Genomic DNA, 19,143 nt, shown 5'->3' on the forward strand with positions numbered 1-19,143 from the left:
GGCAGAACTGTCTTTGAACAAACTGGATATTGTAATCTGTTCAGTGGTTTGGAACAAGCAGTCTGTGCTGTGTCCTAGTAATTCATTCCTTCTGTCTCCTTTTCTGTTATCTGTGACTTTGGTGTTCATCCCTCCCTAAAATGACCTGATCTAATATGACACAAAAGTGAAGATTATGGTAAGGGATTAGGATTCCTATCCCCAGGAGTACTGATTTAGCTATCAGTTAACAATAGCTATTAAACTTGTTCTCCCTCTTTGCATACGAACTTGTTCGCATTACATGGGTATTATAGTAGTAAGCAAGGAGATAGGTCTAGTCAAGAGAGGATGTGAAAAAGAAAAATTTCTCCAGGTGATTAAATTTTCATTTTTAGCTTTTGTGGGTTTTTACCATCTATGCATTACTGGATATGAAAGTTAAAATTCAAACTCCTGAGAATATTTTTTTTCTAAATAAGCAGCACTTCTTCTGTACATGAGGATGTGCCTTGTTAACGATTGGTGTTTTAGTATTTAGAGAGGGAGGCGAATGAGGTAGTGCAAGCAAAGTTTGATCTATTGACAGAACTGCAGCAGAGTGTTAAAGTCTCCAGTTCCAGACTGAAGATCACTTAGTAATGAAAATGGATTTTCTATAATTGTAGTTTTAACAGCTACATGGGTAAGAAAAAAGTTAATCTTCTCTTGAACAGATGGCTCTACCAGTTTTTATTTTTGTGACCAGGTTACCTCTTTCATAGAGATTACATTATATACTCATGCCATCTGTATGAAGAAGAGGGGTCAGTATTGCATGCTTGCTCACTTGCTCAGACTTGTGCATAAACACACGATTACTTTCTCTCATAGTGGTTAAGGAAGGGAAGGAGAAGAATATAAACAGAAAAACCACATCCTGACAGCTGCCTCCAGTTAGCCCTGTTTTTCCCCTTGACTTTTAAATCTTAGAGTGGCTCCTAATTTGTCCCACATGAGACTTCTGCCAGTGGGGCTGTTTTCCGTTTCCTTTTTGCTTTCATTTGATCCAAAGTAAACAGTTAACAAAGAATAAACCAATTCAGGCAGCTGTCAATGGACCATTAGCTTTCAGGAGGCTCGGACAGGAAGAGGGCATATTATTTTGAAGGTAAGAAGGGAAAATGGGATTGAAACTTAATGCCTGTATGGACCAGAGAAGTATTTCCAGGTCAAGTGCACTTAAGACAGTGTGGTAAAAGTTTGTCCAGGAGATAAATTTTGGGAGTGCTGATATATTTTTTTATGTTAACATGTATACAATCCACTTCATATAGAAAGCTTTTTAGATTAAAGGTACATTGGGTGCATCACTCAAGGGGAAAAACCACAGTGCTCCACTATTAATTAATGAGATTTCAAGACCATTTTCACCAGGGCTTGTTGGAGCATGCACGCATTTTGGCTGCCAAATACAGTGATGCTGCATTTGTTCGCTGCTTTTTAAGATGAGTTTTCCTACAAAGTCTGAATTTATCTTTCCTTCTATGTAAAGGAGTGTCGAGGACCAGGGTAGATAACCAACCTTTCTGTTACAGATGTATAGATCATGTCAGAGCAGCTGTTTCCTCCTTGTCCAGTTAGGTTAGTATCTTCTAAATACAAACTGCTTATCATGTCTGTAAAACTTCACAAGGTGATTTATCATGTCACTTGAAAACTTCTCTAGTCCATGTTTAGGAAGGATCTAAAGGGTTCCCATGGCATTTCTTAAAAAAACCACATCAAACCTGCAAACCTAAAACCAAGTATTGCTGCCAAAATAATGCACTTTGTATGAGATCTACAAGATAAAATTGCATTGCATATAGTTGCCTGCAGGTCATTACTGGTTCTGCATTACAGTATTAGAGTAATACCTATCTTGCCAGCTATCCGGGTCTGTTTGCAAAAAAACTATTACTCTATTATTGAACCTCTGCTTTTGATGAAATTTGGGAATATGTCTATATAGACTCTTCCTGTACTTTCTGTAATGGTAGCTTGTTTTTTTTTTTTTAATTTTTTTTTGGTGGTGGGGGGGAGGAGATGATAAGGGTTGAGTGGAGAAGGTGAAGAAGGACAAGTTAATTTTTTTTTCCTCTTGCCTACACTTTGTATGAGAATGATTTCCAGAAGGATGATTCCTTTTCTAATGAAATGTTCATGCATTTGTATAAGGCAACTTTCAGAGCTTAATGCAGTGTTCTGCAGGTTCTCCTATTTGTCAAAAAGTTATCAATTAAAAGATAGTGAGCTGTATTTCTTAATTTTGCTTTTATGTTTTTCTGTGATGCTTAAATAACTAATACCAAAGTAATTCTTTAATGACAAGGAATAATGCAATTAGCTTTGAGCACCTAATTCTTTCTCAAAGCAAATAGTACATCTGCCTTAATCTGAACTTCAGGGAGAAGTGGGATCTAAGGGAGACCGAGGCATATGCAGGGTAAGCTCTAGTCCTCACAGTAGTCCTGTAAAAAAGCAAAGTAGTGAGGCTGGCTAGGGCTCAGATGTGTTTGCCAGGAAGAGTGAGATCTGCTGAAAATAAGTGAAGTGTATGGTAGAAACAGACCCTGAGATCAGTCAGACCTTGTGCGAGGGAACAAGCAGGTTAGGGGGAGCTTGGGGTCAGGAAGACTGAGAAGACTTTTCAGAGGAAGGGTTGAAACTTGGCTGCAGCCCACGTTGTGAACATCTAGATGGAGACAAGCTTAAAGGACTGATGAATTTCAGAGAAAAAAACCTTGTGTGTTTTTTTTCATGAAATTGAAGGGATGCTTTGTGAAATGTCAGAGAAACACAGAGGTAGAACATGTGATGACTGCTGCTAGGATGTCAGTGGGAGGCTTAACTTAGGGGCAATTACAGGTGTATTCTGGGCTGGAGGCAGCCAAGGTATTAAACTATAGTTCAGTATAGACAGATGTTCTATCTGTATGCTGCTCACTGTTAAAGAGTACCAATTTTTAATTTTACTCTGCTTTTTAAAGGAAAGAATTAGGACTTTTTCTATTTGGAGTGACTGGTCGAGCTGATACATTTCATAGCATCTTCTGTGCGCATTTCCATGTTACTGTGTTGCCATGCCATCAATCTGTGTAAATTTTTATGTAAGTAAAAATACCCCAAATATATCACTTCCCTCCTAACATTTTGTAACTCAGTGTTTCTCATAAAGCACAGCAGTAGGATTACTTTCTTTTCTCTTCCCAAAATTATGTACGGCAAGTCTAGTCTTTGTGCAGTGCCATAGTTAGGTACAGTATGTATATACACGCATTCTGATTGTTCTTATTTGTTAAATAAGATCATTAAATATTTGTTGAATCATGAACTTAGTCCACTCCTCTTCAGAAGAAAAGGAAAGTCCAGTTATCTGCTGTGTTAGCAGTTTTAAGAATGTAATATGTACATCTTCTTATCCCATACAATAGTTCATGTTTAACATTTATTGAAATGGATCTTAAGATGCCTGATGTGTGTCTTGTTGACGAACAAAAAGGCAGCTTTAGGACCAGAGCTGCTGTCCCTGAGGTTTTGAGTTAATTTGATTGCTTTTAATTAACTGAAATGCTGGACTGTTTTTCATTGCTGACATTTTATTTTCAAAGTTTACTGTATGCTTTAATTTGGTTTTGAGCTTTGGAGAGAAGATATGGTAAATTGTTTCAGTGACCCCATCAGTGCAAACTCCAAGAAATGTTTAGTTCTAGGAAAAAAATGCCATAACACATCAGTTAGAAAAAACTTGAAATAATGAGATGTTTAAGTTGAAAAATTATTTCTATTGGAGGTTTATGTCTAAGTGAACAAGTTATATTGTGAACTATAAGATATTTTCCTTAATTACAGCTTTTGTCAAAGAGATAAAGGAAATGGGGATGGGATGGGAGGGTGGGGAGAGAGAGTGACACAGAACTGGCCTAGGGGTTGGGGAAGAGGTGTGGGGAGCTGTAGTAGAAATAAAGAGGCAGATGTGATTGAATACTTTGTGCCAGAGAGAGAAAGCAGCACACAAACTACATTGGACACAAAATGTGTGTGTGCAAATGTATTTCATTTATGCTACTGTGAAGGGGTGGTGTATATTTATGCCACTAGGACATGTGGTAGGTGTTGATGAAGTATAAACGATGCAGTTTATGGAATTTTTATCTCTGACACCACTGTTTGCCTAACTGGATATAGTAACACATGCTTGTCTCCTGGAAAACATTCCTTTTATCTCCAGCTAATGCTGTTTATATGGGCTTGGATAAGGGCTCCGTAAACAGAAGCAGAAGCTGCGTGGTTTGTGTGTGTGTATGCTTATATATCTAGCTTCACTGTTTTGTCTCTCCCTGTGAAATGGCAATCAGAAGTCTGTTGCTTAGAACAGAGGCAGGTCTTGTGTGGCTGTCATCTCTCACCTGTTTATACATAGAATCACAGGATGTTTTAGGTTGGAAGAGACCTCCAAGATCATCCAGTCCAGCCTCTGACCAACACCGTAAGTTAACTATTAAAACATATTCCAAAGGACGAGGTCCAAACGCTTTTTAAATCCCTCCAAGGATGGTGACTCCACCACTGTCCTGGGCAGGACATTCCACTGCCTGACAACCCTCTCAGTGAAAGAATGTTTGCTAACATCCAGCCTAAACCTCCCCTGGCACAGCTTCCATCCATTCCCTCTCATCCTATCACAGTCCACTAAGGAGAAAAGGTTGTTTCCCTCCCCCCAGCCTCCTTTGAGGTGGCTGAAGGGGGACAACAATGTCTTCTCTCAGCCTCCTCTTCTCCAGACTAAGCAGCCACGGCTCCCTCAGCCTCTTCACAGGACTTGTGCTCCAGGCCCTTTATGAGCTTTGTTGCCCTTCCCTGGACATGCTCCAGCACTTCTGTGTCCCTCTTATAGTGAGGTGCCCAAAACTGAACACAATATTCAAGGTGCAGCCTCACCAGAGCTGAGTACAGAGGGATGATCACCTCCCTATTGCTGCTGGCCACTGAGTTCCTAACACAAGCCAGGATGCCATTGGCCTTCTTGGCCACCTGTGCACACTGCTGACTCATATTAAGTCGGCTGTCAACCAATACCCCCAGGTCCCTTTCCGATTTACAGCTCTCTAACCACACTTCCCCAAGTCTGTACCTTACCAGGGGCTTGTTATGAGCCAGGTGCAAGACCTGACATTTGGCCTTGTTAAACCTCATGCAATTAACCTTGGCCCATTGGTCCAACCTCTGTCCTGCTGTAAGGCTTCCCTACCCTCCAAGCAGATCGACACAGCCACCTAGTTTGGTGTCAAACATACATGCTGCATTATTACTGTCTCTTAAGTTGCCTTAGAAGTAAAGCCAGCATTTCTGGAATCAGAGCAATAAATCAGCTGCATCTCTCCATATTTGCTCATTTCTATGCTAAGGGATGGGAAAAGAGCAGAGGATCAGGTGCAGATACTGCCAGCTGATTTTTGAGAAGATGCACCTGGTGGGGAATGAAATCTTCTGGTCTTCTATTTTTTCCCCTTGACCTATCTTCACAGGTTTGCAAATAGAAAGCAGTCTGCATTCCTTCTTGACATGGCAGAAACATAATAAGAAAGCATAATATTTGTTGAGATCTTTATTTTGGATTTGTTCTTTACATTTTTCTAAGATGGTATTTATGCTCCTCTTCTCTCCCTCCTGTCTGCTGCCCTATTCCTAGTCCTTCCTTTGATCAGAACATAAACATCTTTTCTGTCTCAGTTCTTAAAAAGTCTCCTCCTGCTTCTTACTCTGTCTTGTACCTTAAGCTATATGAGGGGAAGCCAGTCCGATGAAGAAGGTATTTATCTACTGCCGTGCATTATTTGTTAGAAGGACAGGGTATTCCAAGTTCATCAGGGATTTTCATGAAGTTGAAGTTAAGGTAACTGAAACAGCTTGGAAGAAATGTAATTTTCAGCATGGTCTTTCTGTGTATGCTAAAGCTGAGGATGCAGCCAGACCACAGCAGTCATATACAGTGAAATAAACTACCACTGTTCGCTGTTATTTGTGTTTCATGTCTGTTCAGTGTCTTAAGCTGCAAGTAATATATCTTGGCCTCCTGTGTGGGTTTTGTCTATTTCTCAATGAGTTTCTCATCCAGCTATTTGTTTCTGCTTTATTAAATGATGCAGAGGACCTCCTGTTGAAAGAGTTGTTGCCTTTCCCACTCGTTATGAAGATGAATTAATAATTTCTTCTCCCTTAAGTAGGTTCCATCTGTTGTTTTTGTGTCAAATTCTAAAGGTTATAGTTAGTACCATATTCATAAAATTGCCCGCCTGTGTAAGAGAACTTAAGCAACAAATTTAAAGCCAAGTTCCTCTATTGTGCCTTATTAGTATGTGTTTTGCCATCAGTGGTGGGGAAGCTGATCACTTAGGGCAAGTCCTGCAAATGCTGTTTGTAGTTGTATTATGCAAACATGCTACTATGCCAAAAGAAGTATGCCTTTATTTCAATAAAGTTCATACAAACTAGAACTTCCAAACAGAAGAGGACCACGTATTCACTGCTCCTTGGTTTAAATATTCTAATATACTGGTTTCTTCTGAAGTTGAATTGCTCAGAATTGTTGCTTGCTCTTTGAAATGGAATATCTAAGGATGTATACTGGCTATATTTTAAAAGTGGATATGGCATGAACAGGTAGTCTTGGCTTTGATTTCTCAAGAAATAAAGAAACCCAAAACAAACCAATAGACTGAAATTAATGTGACGGGTCGAGTGATGATTTTTTTCTCAAGGGGCAGAAGGCACTGGGGCTCCGACCTAGATGTGCTTATTTTACAGCTTAGCAGTTTGAGCGGACCACAAACTGAGGAACTGGAGATGGAAATTGAAAACAGTTGGAAACAGATTTACTCGAACAGGGGAAAGGCAGGAACATATGGCATAAAGAACAAAAATACAAATGTATACAAATATACACACAACCCGCTCTCACTGGTGTCACGGGCAGGTGCCTGAGGGCCCCTTGCTGCAGGGCCGACTCAGGAGAGGGCTCCAGGGCTCTTCCCAGCACCCGATGGATGTGGATTCTGAAGAGCAGCGTCCAGCTGGGGTAAAGGAGCGCAGGGGAACAGCAGCGAAGCACAGAGCGGGCGAAAGAGAGGAGGGGCTGGGGTCTGCCTGAGCTTTATAGAGTGTGGGCAGGGAATGGGAGGGAAGGGACCCCCATGGGTGCCGACCTTCTCCGAGTCTGAAAGCCCTCCTGCTTAAATTCTGCGAATTCAAACCGTGACAGCCTGTCACTTCAGGCAGAAGACCTGCAGCTACAAGGCAGTCACGTTGCAATGTGAACCTGGTACAAGGTTAAATGTTCTCTCCCACCTTACATGTATACACCTTTTTGTTCTTTGTTTTTCTCTCGTGTGGTCTCACTTGGTCTGTAACAAGTATCTGCAGGTAAAGCTTTCATCTGCTTCCCAGCCATCCTTTCTTTCTGATGTGGAATGGATTCTGATGTAAACCTTTACAGTGGTTATCTTTTAAATGATAATATGTCCACATGAAGAAAGAAGGTGAAGACATCTCTGTGTATATCCTTTTCTTTACCTGGTTATTCCACTGATAGCTAAATAGTATGGGCACTGACTGAAATCAGCTTTTAGAAATCAATTAATGAGGGTGATTCCAAACTTCATGAAATGGATGGCTGTCTTCATTTCAGCTCCAGCTTCTCTTTCCCCTCACAATCTGCAGTACTGTGCAATATATGGTGTGCTTTTAGGTTGGTTTGAAGGCAAGGATCTTCAGCATGAGAATGAGGCATTTCCTGCAAATCAAAGATCTGGAGGTCTGAGAATGGAGTTATAACAGTTCTGCTTTTGTCAGTTTTAATAGCTTGCCTCCCACTTGGCAACCTACTTCACCACTTTACTCAAAATTACTGTTCTGTGTGATGTATTCACTTAACCCTCTGCCAGGGGTTACCAGCTCTGTACCTAAGTGCTGAAAGGGAACTCAAGCCTCTTTCCCCCTTGCCAGGTCAGTGCATTAGTCTGAGCTGCTGAGGAGAGCAAATGCACTCAAGACTGTGAGGGAAGATGGCTGAGAGGTTACTCAGTGTTGAAGGGGTAGGCAGGCAGCTGGTATTCAGCCATCCCAGCATGGTTTGCTGGAGACATCTGTCAGTGCCTTCAGTATTTCGTTATAAAGCTGTTAATTTTTTGCCTGCCTGCAGTGGTGAAATACAGTGCTCAGCCTCTGCCTGTGTTCTTGTTTGGATCAATTTCAGAGGCTTTGTTGTCATGTTATTTGAGAACGGCCAGGGAGCTTTGGAGCGAAGTGGGTGAAATATTTGTTAATCAGTATTGATGCTCTTTTTGCAGTTGAAAATTATGCACATTTGATTCCTCTGTACCTCACATCTCAGTTTGTTCCCTATATTGCTGCCTGCCATGTTCTTGACAGAGACAGGTAAGGATATACTCATTGTGTGGGCTGAAAAACAGTATGAACTGTGTGCATATGATGTGCAGAACGACTCAGTTGGTGCACTAGAACTGATAGGCCATTCAAATAAGGTACTGAGAAATAATCTTAGATGTGTTGCCATATAATTAACTCTTGTAACTGTGAAAGTGCGCGCAACTGTGTAATTTACATACTGACATCTATTTCAGAAAGTAGCAGTATATTATAGGTGCTAAAAATGAGACCACGTTTAATTTCAGCTTTTGGTGATACAGTGTGTTTTTGAGTCTGGAGCTAATGGTAAAGGAGCTGTGAGCATCTCATTAGATTTGTTTGTGTAACATAAATTGTTCTCACACTTGCAGAGGGAGCCCTGGGACATGAATATTTGACATTGACCTATAAATCTGCTTTATCTAACAGGCAATTGAATGTATTTCTTCAGGCACTTAAGTAATCCCATCCTTCTTTGTGTTGCCCTTAGAGTTTAAGACTTCAGAGAAGAAATTCATCCCAAGAGAGACTAAAATTCTGTTTGCATTTGTGAAGTTCAAGTAAATATTTAGGTATTGGTAACTGCAGCTTGATGAAATATGTGATTATTTAATATATGCTTTTTTATTTGTTTGTGTCTAAGATCTTTTGTGGGTGGGTGTTATTTGCCTGTCCCTCTGCCCTCAGGGAACAGGATATATGTTTACAGGTTAGTCAAAAATGTCTCTGACCACTTGACAAGTTACTGCATTCATCTCTGTCTCCCCTGTATCTTGCTGTCTTCAAGCACATACTGAAATTGCAGTAATATTAGGAAATATCTTTTGGGAAGAAAAGAACAAATAGGAAATTCATTAGCCTTCCTATGTCACCTTAGTAGTAGTTGTTGTCAGGACCTGGAAATTGCGGTTTGTCATCCATTTCTAGTTTGTGGATGTTGTTCCAGAATTTTTTTAGCTTTGCACATTTTAATGAACTGAGTAAGTCTCCCTGGACAACAGATCAGTGCATGTGTATGTAGGCAGCTCATGGCTTGTGTTTGTTTTTTAATTCAATATGCTTCTGTAGCAAATACAGATGTTAGGGGTTTTTTTGCATATAATTATCAGGTCCAAAGCTTAGGAGGCTCAAAAGCTGTTAAACTCATGAAAGACTAGGAATTTTTTGAATTTGGATGCCTTTTATTTAGAATTAAAAATGAAGGCAATTTATATCTTACTCAAAATGTAGTGTTCAAGAAAGCATAGATTAATGCTCTCTCTTGTGTGGCTGGTGCCTTCCCTCTTTTTGTGTAAGATGAATGGATGGAAAACAAACCAGTAACACTTCTTCAGGCATAGCTCGTAGATGTAGAAAATTAGGAATTAGCAACTGGGAAGGACTAACATAATTTATGGCTTACTTACTGGAAAAGTTGTGGGGAAGACTGCCAACAAAGGTGACTGATAGCATGTGAAATGAAATCCTGCATTTTGGGGATTAGTGGCATTTGCTGAAGCAATGAATAAACAAGGAGTTAAAAGCTGGTAATTTTTTGATGTTTCAGAATAATGGGAATAATGGGAAAACAGCAGTAAAGGACTTGGCTCCTTGTCTAACCTGTTTCTTCTGATGCAGTTCTTGGAAAATAGAAAAGTGTTACCCAAAACCTAGGTGGAGCAGTGTGTTTCTGTTGTTCTCATGTGTGCTAATGTAAAATTATCATGTATTCTCTGCCATAAAATAAGCTGGCAGGTTTAGGTACTCTTAATTTTTTTTTAATCTCTCTCCCCCAAGTGAGGGGGAACTCAGATGCAGAGCTGGTCAATGAAATGCTGCCAGCACCATAAAGCCCAGAATGGTGCATGCATCTCCACAAGAACCAGTGAAATTACTGCAAGTTAAATTACTAGAGGTAATTGATGTTTGTGCAAAACAGGGAGCATTTTTAAATTTTTTTCCTTCTTGTGGTTAACGTTCAGTGTGATAATGCAAATGAGTCCTCCATACCCCTCCCTACTGTGGCCTGTCACATGTGCCTTTCATTCTTTTCCTTTGTCTTGTGGGTAGTAGTAGTTGCTGAATGATTTCTATGGGGAATAATATACTTAGGAAGCAATTTCCATTTCAGATCTTTACTGCTGCCTTTCTCTGCCTGTGACCTAGGGAGTGCAAGGCTGATATGTTATCTGTCCAAGCTGAGTCACTCTGAAGCATATGCTTGTAAAGCACTGTTTTTAATAATCTTTACTGCTACAGAGCAAAAGCTGGTCTCTGAATAAGGACAACCAGATTAAACTTTCTTCCATGCGAAGGTTGCTTGGGCAGAATCAGACATTTCCAAGGCAGACTGATAGTGAAAACACGATAAGGGAAGTGTCACTATGGGGAGAACTTGAGCGTCACTTGTGACAAAAGAAAAATCTGCACAGGATCGTTTGTCTTCCTTGGTTCCCACAACTCTAAAATCTTCTTGTCCTGTCTCATGACCCTTTTGTGCTCTAAGGGTAGGGCAACAACAGGATAAAAGAAGTGAAGCTGGCCTCCTGCACAGGCAAGCAGAGTTTTAATACTGGCTGCTGTTTTTCCTGATCTGTAAGTCTGCTTGTCCAAATCAAGTTATTTTCTTGATGCTTCTCTCAGGCTGTATACCTCTGTTTGCTGTGCTGTTCTTAACCAACCTGGGTTTTTTATTATAAGAGGGTTAGTGTTCAGGCTGAGGGAGATGCATTTTAAAGAAAAAACACCTTGCAAGGTAATGTTTTTGTACCAGATGCATTGGCAGAGAGTGTCTGGGCACCTGCAGAGATCATATTTTCTTAAGAGTCTATCCTGTAAATAAGCTTTCAATGGGAATGCTATGTTTAGGCTGTGGGCATACCTTCTTGGCTCTTGGGAGAGATCCCAGGAGCTGCTGCTCAGTTACAGCAGTGAGTTATATAAAAACTTGCAAGTAGGACATTGTCACTAGCTTTTATCTTACCCTTTGCAGTCATATTATGATAATGCAGAACATGCTGTATGAGTGTGTGATTAAAGGGGTTTGATGCCTAGAGCATAATGCTGGTTCAACAGGGTCTTTTTATTCTGTCAGGTATGTAGTGTATCTGATTATTTTCCCCTTCCAAATTATCTTTACCCATGAAAGCAGTAAAAAGTGCAATTCATCCTGGAAATCTTACTTTATGGGGTTTGCAAACAGCTTACTTACTTCTCTTGGACGTGATTTTTTTTTTTAAATGGCCTGCTAAAATTATCTGAGAGTGAAGCTATAGAAAGCTTAGGGCTTGCCCATCTGACATGATGAAGAAGAAGAAACCCATAAAAATTATGCAGTGACTTCCATCTTGAGAGTGATAGCCGGGGAGCCTCAGGAGCAAAAGATGGCAAGAGGCAAAGCTTTTTATAGGAGTGCTGAAGCTATGCTGTAGTTGTCCCAGCCTGCAGCAGATCATTGAAATGTATAAAATATATTACTGGATCAGCTTGGTCGTAAACTATGCAATTCAGGGTAGCATAAATGTGTTTCATATTAAGTAGGATCTTACGTTGATTTATGACCTGACTAATGCCATTCTTCCCATCCAAAGTAGCGTGTTTCCAGATTCCATTTCCTACTATAATTGTTAGTACATAGTTTCTACAGGCTGCACTGTGGAGGGAGTTTCTCTTGGAATGAAATATTTCTGGAAGAAGGCTTATTTTGCTGATGAGCCACATGTTGATTGGTAATGTTTTCTAAGCAGATTCAGCCAACAGCATTCACATATTTGGATTTGCAGAGATTTCTGTGAGAGACCAACTCTTTTTTTTAACAATAGTTTTCGATCCCTTTATATTTTGTTTTGCCTCTCTTTGCAAATGTAAATAATCCCAAAATTAATTTTTTTCTCCTCCAATAAAAATATGTGCAAACCAAGGAATGAGGTATTTCTTTTATAATATTTTGGTTACGTTTTCAGCTTTACTAACTCTATTGTATTTTAATCTTCTGTCACACATTATAGATCTTGGCAAGCTGAAAAGTTGCGGTTCAGCTGTTGTTTCCATTTTATTTTCTAGAGATGTGATATATATACCCAAATTATAAAGAGCTGTGAAAAAAGCACCAGAAACTCTTTTCTGCACCTCCTTTCCCATACTGAAGTATTTTAGGTATATATAAAATACGAAGTAATACCCCAGACCTGATGAAGCATCCAAATATTTTCTTATGGTAGATATAGTATGGGGACCCCTCTTCTTTGAATCCATAAAAGGAATCCTGACTGAAAGTTATTTAAGCTCTTTGTCCAAAAAGCCAAAATTCTTGTTGTATGTTGTTAAAACTTACTGGATGTTTATGGCTTCATTTTGTGTTGTTCTATATCTTTCATACTTTTTTAATAACAGTAAGCTGTATCTAAAAAGTAATTCTCTGTTGTAATATGGAAGGAAAGAAGCAGTGATTTTACAGAAATTATTTTTTTCAAAGCAGAATCTCTCAAGCAGTTAAGCTTGTTTTCATTTTAGAATGAATTAGAATGCATTTAGTGCAAGCACCATAAGCAATAAAATTTCCAATTCAGTGGTTAACAGTCTCTTTGAACTGAGCTGGGGAGCAAGCTGTCATAATTTAAGTCCTGGCCATGACTGTTGCTAAAGGTAGGAGAACATTGTGCTGGAACAATTATTGTCAAGTTGCCTGGATCTCAGGGGAGCCTGTTTCTCTTCTATTCTAGCGCTATGAAAAAAAAAAATAAAAAAAAATTGGTTGCAACAGCTTGCTTTTTTCTTTTGCTAATTTTGGTTTGTACTTGGCTTTACTGCAATTGCTTTCTAAGTTTTGCACTTGCAAAGAAGGAGTCATGAAGGAGTCATTAAGCATCTGTAACTATGGAAGAAGTGTTGCCCATGCTTTGACAGAGCATCAGTTCTCTTTTTTTTTTTTTTTTTTTCCCACTTTGGTTGTCCACAATACAGTTTAGATAGTAAGATTAGCAGTATTGCTTCTGTCTTGCATAGAATCAGGTCTTTGATTTTGGTAGTAACAATACTGAAGGTTTCCAAGAAAGTTTAGGAAAATGTTGCAAATATAACTCATCATATTTACGTTTTACTTGGGGGGGTATCCTGGCTTTTGGTAGTTTTTGACTTTTAAGAAAACAAAAAAACCAAACAAAACAACTTGTAAGGGGGTAATGCTAAAATACTGGTTAAAAATGGGATTTGGTAGTATTTTAGCATCTTGTGATTTTGAACACTGACTTTTTCTTTGTGTGGAAATTGTGCAGGAGTCTCCTTCAAGGAATACTTCTGATGGCCTACATTTCCACTGGATTGTTCTTTCAATTGCCTGTAGGTTGTAAGGAGTCAAAAAACAGAAGGAAAAACACCTAGGGCTCCAATGAAAAATTTGACTAGTCTCCCCATGTGCTTTGCTGTATTCTGTAAGAGTTCTGTAAATTATTTCATAAATTTTCTTTTGGTTAGCACTGGGGATACAAATTGTTCACCTCACAATTTGAGGTGTATTTTGTATTTTGATCTGGGAAAAAATGTTGCACTATTTGAAAACGCCTTCATTCTAAAGTGAATCAGTAGACAGATTCTGATACTCTGGTGGAGATTAGATTTCTGAAACTAAATATATTGATGCCATTCAAAAAGTAGAGAAAAATAGTAGGAGCAGATTGAATATTTAAAATTATATTTTTATGAATGTCACATTGAAATTAAAACAGCAGGGCAATAGGATTCCAGTACAAGGTTGGTCCAGAGATGAATACACTTGAAAGGTATTTATATGGGTAATTTTTTAATATTATTTTTAAATCCACAGACCTTTAGTAGCAAGAAGTACTCAAGTTGCTCTGTGGCTGTGAGAAGCTGTTGAGTGGATGTCTGTGTTGCTAAATATGCTTTCTTCAAGCTTCAAGAATGTGATTACATAGCTGGCTAATATGTTGTCTTTATGACAGGACTGAGATAATGCTGCACTCTTTGTCCAGGGCATGTAAGGTAATTTTTGTTTCATATAATTAACGATACTTAAACTCATGAAAGATTTATTAACAAAGTCATTAAGTGACTATTTTTGGTTGCTTAGTTGGTAAAGCATTCTTTTTCACATAAGTTACAGTTACTGTAAGCAGGGATGAGTGAATAAAATTACTCAAAAACAGCAGCAGGGTTACAGCTTAATGCAGTCTTACATGTGATGTAAGAGATAATGTCCTACATCTTTCAAAAAAAAAATGGGTAGAGTGCAGCTGTTTCTCCAATAGCCTCCTGGTGATTTCTGTTGCTCCTTTTCAGTTTTCCTTCATCCAGAGCTTCCAATTTTAGTCTGGTGAGGATTTGAAGGGCTTTCGCAGCTCACTGCAAGGATCTGACACAAATCTGTGTGGGAGAAGTTGAGCCATTTCCGCACAGAGGAAGCTTGAAAATGAGCTGACCTTGATCAAAACAACGTTTTGGTTATCGTTGAAGGTATGAGGCTTGCCTGTTACTCTCTGCCAGACAGTTCTCCCACTAGAGTGAGAACCTTAGCTTTCACTCTGATGGGCTGTGAAGCTGGCATGCTAACCACTCCAGTCCTGTGTGTGTACAGGTTTGTGCAACTGCAAAGTCAGCTTGCTTGCCTTTTCCCAGTTTCAAGATCACCCAAACCCAAAAGTTTTATGAAACATTTAGCACAGATTTCTGCTAAGCAGGATGGAGTAGCACTGTCCATTTTTCTTTCAGAAACAGTGTGAATATTGTTACAAACATTAGAAACGTTGCCAATCAGAACTCTCTACTAGAAACATAGAGAACAATGCTTTTCTAATCAAAGGCATACATGAAATCTGCATTTAGAAAAGGGTGTCGGGACTCTCCACTCCAGCCAAATTCCAACTGAAAAGCATAGCCTGCAAGTTTGAAATGGGGCCCCTAGGTGGTTTTAAGCTCCAGCATACTAAGATTTTTTCTCAGCTTTTTAATGAGCTTTTTAATCACAATAAGCTTTTTAATCACAAGATCTGTGATTTCCATCAATGACATAATTTAACTTTTGGCAAGGTATATGGCTTTTTCAGAAGAAAAAGATGAGTTCTGTGGCTGAAGTTACTTAGGGACAAATTTTACATTTAAAGGTCACTCAACTAATCTCTCTTTTTAGGTCTGTACAAAAGCATCTCTTTATGGAGCTCAGAAATTTAAATAAAATTACGGTTGCCTCTCCAAAATTTGGGAAAACACTGTGCCCAGATTTCTTCTAGGAGAAGCCGACCTACTATCTCTTTAGATTTTGTGATGATACTCTTTCTTGCTCTGTATTGGACAAATGGATTTTGTATGCAGTCTATCTGTATGATAAGTTATTATTAGAAACATCGTACTGTTGGTAAGAGCTGCTCTAATTTCCAAGTGCTGCCATACAAACTGCAGCTCTGGTTCTGTCAATGGAACAGAACTCTTGGAGTTTTAACAGACAGAGGTTTCTATTCTTGAGACAAAGGTAGATGTGCTGTTTCCCCGTACTGAAAACATTGCTCTATAAGCAGCATCTATGTAAAAATACACAAACCCTGTGGAGGGCCACCTCGATAATTTGAGAGACCTGAGAGCAAGTGACAAGGCAAGGTCCCATGCTGCAAAGCAAGGCCAACCAAAGATAGCAACGAGGCCAGGCCTGATGTCAGAAAAATAAAGACAAGGCCAGGCTCATCTCCAGAAATGACAGTAAGGAATTTGGAGGACACCTTCTCTGAATAAAGGGATTATGTATTCTATTAACTCTTAGACTTAACCAGGATGTTTCATTGTGGGAGAGTGCTGTGTCTTGTAAGCAATGCTTGTAGCTATCAAACCCATGATCTTTGTTTATTGTGTCTTGCTTTTAAAACAATCCACCTTATTGTGATGTCATGTTTTCTCTGCACTATAAAAGAGCACTGCTGATGAATAAAATCAGACGTATTACCACCGAGTATATTTCTTGCCTGGCCTCAAACCTTTTTTTCCTCTCTGTTTTTTTCCTCACTGTGATCACAAGAAAACCCGTTGCCAGAATATATATATATTCTGCATATATTGTCCCATGGTATATATTGTTTATGTATCTGATTCAGTTGTTCAATAAAAGAATAACCAAATATTGATGGCTTCAGATGAATTCTGAAGTGTACAAGAAGTGAGAATACTGCTTGCTGCTTTGAAATTGAGGATCTTGTCTTAGGCTTCATGACGAAAAGATTTGCTGGCAATACAAGGTGGAAACCTGTTCGATTGGCCACCGTTCTTTTTGACCAGTGAACATAATTTTGCATCGCAGAAAATTTCTACTGTTACAGAGAGGAAGTAGACAAACCAAGAACAGTGTACCACTGTACTTTACTTTGTATTGTTCTTCAGACTCTTTGCTCTCATTTTGATTAAGGGACTAGAATTAGGCATTTGCAAGGTATTTACAGCTACCCTGTCTTCTGGATACTGGGTTGCAAGGATGTATTTAGTCATAGCCTTATTGTCATCTATTGCTAGGGCTTTGAGAATACTTCTCCCTGCCTTTCTGCATTCAAAAATCAAGAGAAACTTATTTTAGATACTTATAAAGCTGTTTCTTTTTTAAAGTAGCAGAATAAGCTAGTAAATAAAATAAAATTTGCTTCTGTTACTATTACTTATTTTTAATTAGTCCTTTTTAATGTGTGCACTGCTGTCTGTATTGCATAGGAATCGTATTTGAATCTTCCATCAAAGTTTGTGTTCATTTACTAAACAGTTACCAGGGTTCCTTTGTTAACTGTACTATACTGCCATAGTTTTTCTGTAGAACTTTAATTTGGGGGTTTTTTTGGGTTTTTTGCCAAACAAATGTACAGGTCTCTCTGTCAAGAAAAAACTTTCTAATGTAATCCTTTAATAGTTTAGCTTTTTGGAACGGGAAAGCAAAATATATCCAAGGCATTTCCAAGGCAAAATATATCCAAGGCAATCCCAGCTGTCTCCCACTCATATCTACAATCTAGTGCTTCCTCAATAGCAGTCAAATACCAGATCTGTGCTCTCTGTAGAGTTCCTTACAGACATGGAGTAATTCAGACCCTACTTTTTGTCTGTTTTTGTACTTCACTGTATAGTATGCTTGGAAAGCATAAAATAAAAAAATTACAAATTGGAGACTGGAGTAGAAATACAGTACAGTGATACTAAAAAGAAAACAAAACTAGATGTGTAGAAATGAATAGGTATATGAGAAAGAAAAGGGGAAGAGTTTAAAGCTCACTTATACAGGGATGTAGCTAGGTCTTCATCAGGATCTGAAGAGATTTGACTTTTCAAGGGGCACTAAGAAATTCTGGGCAGATAACACTTTTTGAATCTAGAAAACGAAGCTGCTGTCGTATGTATGTTAAATATGAAAAGATAGATCTGTAGGGCTTTCTTCCATCCTCTACTATGTTTAATGAACCTTCTTCTAATTTTTTCTTATTTGTAAAACAAATCAAAACAAAATATATAAAAAAAAAATCAGGAACATCCTGTTTTTTTTTTACCTGAGGCTGGGGAAGCTGCAAGGATTATTTCCTTAGTTGCTGTTGCCTTTTGAGTGCTCCTACAGAAGGTACTGCTGCAACAGATTTCTTGAAATAAGTGCTCACATAAAGGCTTTGGTTTTACAAAATCAGCTTTAAAATAGAATCCTGCGTGTAAAGATGTACACACCTTTCTTACTTACTGGGGACATACCAGACTGTATAGCAGAAGTAGTGGAGATGGTGTGGTTGGTGTGGAAGTAAGTAGAGACAGGGTCACCCCGAAGAGCATTGCAGGCAAAGCCAGCACAGAGTTGGAGGGAGTTTGTTTCTGAATTGTAAGAAATTGGTTTATGCTTCTTGTTGCAGAGCAGCCCTCTGCTAGTAACGAGGTGCAGAGAGGAGTTTGGGAGGATTTACTGTCCCCAGCTGTTGGATGGGATCACTGTAGCACAGGACTGGCCAGGGGTGGGACTATCATGTCAAATCCCTTTTATTTTTCTAATTCATTAGTCACATAAGATTCCAGAACTGGCACAGAATTGTACAGTATTTTGTCTGGAAAGAAACTCTCCTGTCTTTTACTTGTAAGAGACCACTTTCTGGCAAATGTTTTACATCCCTGAGCACTATTACTAATTTTAATACTTGACCATTTCCCCAAATTTTCTTTAAAAACTGAAGATTTTATTCTTTCCAAAGCAAAGTCTGTAAGATGATCAGTTGGTGGAATGTTATCCATCTTTTTCTCTCCTTTTTTAAATGTTTTAAATTTTATTTTATTTTGTGGCCAGACAAGGAAAACCTGGCACAATGATGTAATCCTCTTTGCTCACTTCCTTAAATTACATTCTGAAGTTGTATGCTTGCTGGATTGCCCTAACATGTGAGTCTGAGTGACACAGCTGTTATGTGGAAAGTACTATAAACTTAACTTTACTAGTTTATGTTTGAGAATGAAAAATGATCATGTGTAAAATGACTTAACAAAGTCAGGGGAAAGAGGGGATTAGTTAAGGAAACAATGTAGTGGCAATAGTTCCTCTATTGCTCCACATCTTGGACTGAGCAAAAATATTTATCTTTTTAAGAATCTGTGTAGAGCACTTGTTAAGCTTATCATTTGAAGATGATCCTTTAATAGCTTAGGTCCAGTGTGCACTGAGCACTTGAATTTACTGTGACTCTTCTGAGACCATGGCATATGAGGTGTAGAAGCCATGTGCTGGGGGGG

General features: G+C 38.9%; 1 protein-coding gene across 3 annotated transcripts in view; it reads left to right on the forward strand.

The window, feature by feature from the left end:
- The window catches only part of EFNA5 (ephrin A5), a 197,482-nt gene that overhangs the window by 47,469 nt on the left and 130,870 nt on the right, over nt 1-19,143 (forward strand). The window lies entirely within an intron of this gene.

This window comes from Heliangelus exortis, chromosome Z (genome assembly GCF_036169615.1).
Source record: "Heliangelus exortis chromosome Z, bHelExo1.hap1, whole genome shotgun sequence".
Lineage (NCBI taxonomy): Eukaryota > Metazoa > Chordata > Aves > Apodiformes > Trochilidae > Heliangelus > Heliangelus exortis.